This window comes from Rhinopithecus bieti, unplaced genomic scaffold (genome assembly GCF_001698545.2).
Source record: "Rhinopithecus bieti isolate Rb0 unplaced genomic scaffold, ASM169854v2 scaffold_8927, whole genome shotgun sequence".
Taxonomy (NCBI): domain Eukaryota; kingdom Metazoa; phylum Chordata; class Mammalia; order Primates; family Cercopithecidae; genus Rhinopithecus; species Rhinopithecus bieti.
In genome coordinates this window covers 443,556-447,333 of record NW_016806124.1, presented here as the reverse complement: position 1 = coordinate 447,333, position 3,778 = coordinate 443,556, and the positions used below count along the sequence as shown (strand labels likewise).

The 3,778-nt window shown below is 40.6% G+C and overlaps 1 pseudogene across 1 annotated transcript; it reads left to right on the top strand.

Moving 5' to 3' along the window:
• Positions 1-227: 227 nt before the first annotated feature.
• LOC108531401 (peptidyl-prolyl cis-trans isomerase A pseudogene) lies at positions 228-913 on the top strand (annotated as a pseudogene). The gene has a single exon (XR_001886154.1). The product of XR_001886154.1 is annotated as a peptidyl-prolyl cis-trans isomerase A pseudogene (transcript).
• The last annotated feature ends 2,865 nt before the right edge of the window (positions 914-3,778 follow it).

Genomic DNA, 3,778 nt, shown 5'->3' with positions numbered 1-3,778 from the left:
TGGCATATCATGGGCAACCCAAATATCCTGAATGAATAAATAAGTAAATGCATTTCCACATCTCTTTCTTTAAAAAGTACCAACTCCTCAATGACTCTTACATGCACTATTAAAAAAAATAAAATAAAATAAAAAAGACCAAGTAATCTTATTGCATTATCCTTTGAGCATTTTTAACGTCTCTATGAATTAAGTTATGAATTTCCTGATGACAGGACCAAACAGGGATAAATTAAGAAGCGATGGGCTTTGCAGACGCTGCCGCCGAGGAAATTCCTGTACTACTAGCCATGGTCAACCCTATCGTGTTCTTCGACATTGCCGTCGACAGCGAGCCCTTGGGCCGCGTCTCCTTCGAGCTGTTTGCAGACAAGGTTCCAAAGACAGCAGAAAATTTTCGTGCTCTGAACACTGGAGAGAAAGGATTTGGTTATAAGGGTTCCTGCTTTCACAGAATTATTCCAGGGTTTATGTGTCAGGGTGGTGACTTCACACGCCATAATGGCACTGGTGGCAAGTCCATCTATGGGGAGAAATTTGAAGATGAGAACTTCATCCTAAAGCATCCACGTCCTGGCATCTTGTCCATGGCAAATGCTGGACCCAACACAAATTGTTGCCAGTTTTTCATCTGTACTGCCAAGACTGAGTGGTTGGATGGCAAGCATGTGGTCTTTGGCAAAGTGAAAGAAGGCATGAATATTGTGGAGGCCATGGAGCGCTTTGGGTCCAGGAATGGCAAGACCAGCAAGAAGATCACCATTGCTGACTGTGGACAACTCGAATAAGTTTGACTTGTGTTTTATCTTAACCACCAGACCATTCCTTCTGTAGCTCAGGAGAGCACCCCTCCACCCCATTTGCTCGCAGTATCCTAGAATCTTTGTGCTCTCGCTGCAGTTCCCTTTGGGTTCCATGTNAGTTTATGATTATGAAATAAAAATTAAATAACAAAAAAAAATTAAGAAGCGATGAAAGTTCTGTTCTGTTCAATCTCTAAGGTTCTCCGCAAGCTCACATTCTTTTCAGCTGCAGCGATTGCTACATATAACCAGACATGCACACATTCACACACACACACACACACGAAGACACATATACTCAGGTACACACATACATGCATCTATCTGTGTACTTACGATATATGAAATTATACGTGCACGCACACTTACACCCACGCTACCCACAGGCAGGCATGCAGACATACGTATGTGAAAGAAGCTCAGGAGGTGCTGCATATGGAATGCTTAGCTTCCTCTACATGCTAAGCTAACTATTTCACATAAAATATTAAATTAAATATCACAGTAGCCTTGGAGATAGGTGTTATTTCAGATACAGATGAGTCATATAGGTAAATTGAGTCTTAAAACCATTGGAAAGCTTGCCCAGAGTCAAACAGCCACCGCATGCTGGCACTGGGTTTCTTTGTTATGTTTCAACCTGGAACTCATTGTCTCTCCAGTCTACCATTTCCTATTTCTGCGCGCCTTCCCCTTTACAGCGTTCTCTCTCCTGCACTCTGGGTAGCTGACACTAGCCAAAGACCATAGGTTCACTTTTTGGTGAGAAATAACTAGAAAAAATGATGACGAGCCAGTCAAACAGAACACTGGCTTTCAGAGCAGGAGTAAAAGACACTTTAAGTGAGAATGTAAGTCTGGACCACTACCAGGGTTATGGCAAGCTGATATCAGTGTATCATTATAAAAAATGCTAGGCTGACGGTTGAGCATTAGGAATGGAGAGTGCTAACATTTAATAGATCTGAAGTTTACTTGCAGGTAAGTTCCAGAATAATTGGAAAAATCAAGGTATATATATATTTATATTTCACATACACACACACATATATTTTCTTAAATGTCTTCTTCAAGAAATAAAAATACTTTGATCTACATATGTGTATACACATGCACATGAGTACACACACAGACACAGATATTTCCACTTACAAGTACTCCCATATTCATCCCCAAATTACGTTTTACAGAAAAAATTGGCCTAGTTTTCTAATAAACTAAAGAAAAAACTTTTCTGCTTTTATAGATCAAATGCCAGTTACTTTTCTGAAGGCCGCAAACTGTTTTCAACTAAGGCAAATTAGAAGCACAAAGCAACTAGATTGTTTTACTAACCCACTCTAATGATGTTAAAGGATGTCCACATTTTGTTGACATTACAAATTTGTCCATAAATCTAATGAGGGACAGAGTAACCTTGCTGCAGCAACAAGAGAGACAATTTCTAGAATATATTTTTCAACTTCTAAAGTAAATAAATAATGCTAAGTAAAAAGCAAAGCAAAACAAAACCAAACTGGGACTCTGGAAGTAAATGCAAAGTCACCTTCGTGATTTAGGAACGTCAAGTTGTTTGAAGAATTTAGGAAACGTATTTAAGCTGACTGTGAGTCTAGAATGCTCAGTCATGAGTTAATCACTGACAGAGCTTGAGATACTCACAATGGCTCTGTAAGTTTCCTCTGGAGCCCTCCCTCCACAACAGGGCAGCCCAGCTTCTCTTGCACACCTTCCAGTGTCCATCATCAGGGATGAAAGAGTGGACTGGGGAACGTGTGAGTTACTGAGGTGGAAAATGGGGAGATAGCATAAGGCAGATAATAATAAGAAAAGATCTAACGCATTCCCTTTATTCCCAGAATTTCAGAGTTTTGTCCTTAGCCTGACCTGTCATAAGGACACAGAGAATCCATTCATTTCTGACTGCGGCTTTAGTGAGACTCACAAAAGAGAAAAAGCCCTGGACTGGGAGTCAGGACGCCACTGTTCCAGCTCTGCCTTGGGAGGGATTAGGCCTGTAGCAGCTCTGGTCACACAATCCACACATGTTGCAGTTTCCCTCTCTGTTGTGAACTAAATGACTGAAACATCCCTAATTGACTTTAAAAGTTTTATTCTCTGATCTTCCTCTTACCCCTTCCCTTGGTGGTACCATAAGGAAAGAACTAAAACTCATGTTTCCCAAGCCCTTAATTTTGGATTTCTTCCCATTTCGTGACTAGGAGCAGCATCACCAAAAAAAATCAAGTGTCTATTGGGGTGACAATAAACTCAGCAGCAAGGATGATGGCAAATCTTTTACAATTACAGTGTCTGGAGATAGCAGCGTGGAGCACTATTGTCAAGACAATTGAAAAGTCACCCCTTTTCAAGCAGTGAGACTTTCAAAATCTTTAATGATTATGGGTGGCTATCATTCTAAAGGCTTACGCAGAATTCTGTTATTTTAAACACAATACCTCAAATGTGAATTATTTAAAAATAAAGCTTCAGGGCCATTCTAATAAACTTTTTATAATTATGCTTTTGGTGTGTATTATGGACGGCACATTTGTGCTCCCCCAAATTCATATGTTGAAGCCCTAACCCCCAAAGTAATGGTATTAGGAGGCAGGGCCTTTGGGAGGTCATTAGGTTTAGATGAAGTCATGAGGAGGGGTCCCATGATGAGATTAATGGTCTTATTAGAAGAGGAAGAGATACTGGAGCTCCATCTCTCTTCACCTTGTGGGGACACAGCAAAAAGGTGGCTGCCTGCAAGCTAAGGTAAGGACCCTCACCAGGAAGTAAAGGGTCAGCACCTTGTTCTTGGATTTCCCAGCCCCTAGAACTGTGAGAAATAAATTTCTATTGTTTAGGCCTCTCAGTCTATGGTGTTTTTTATACAGTAGCTTAACAAGAGCAGTGTGTTAGTAAATATTTTTCAGTGCTTACAGGAAGTAGCCTCTGCTCATGCTGAAAGTTACCATTTCAAA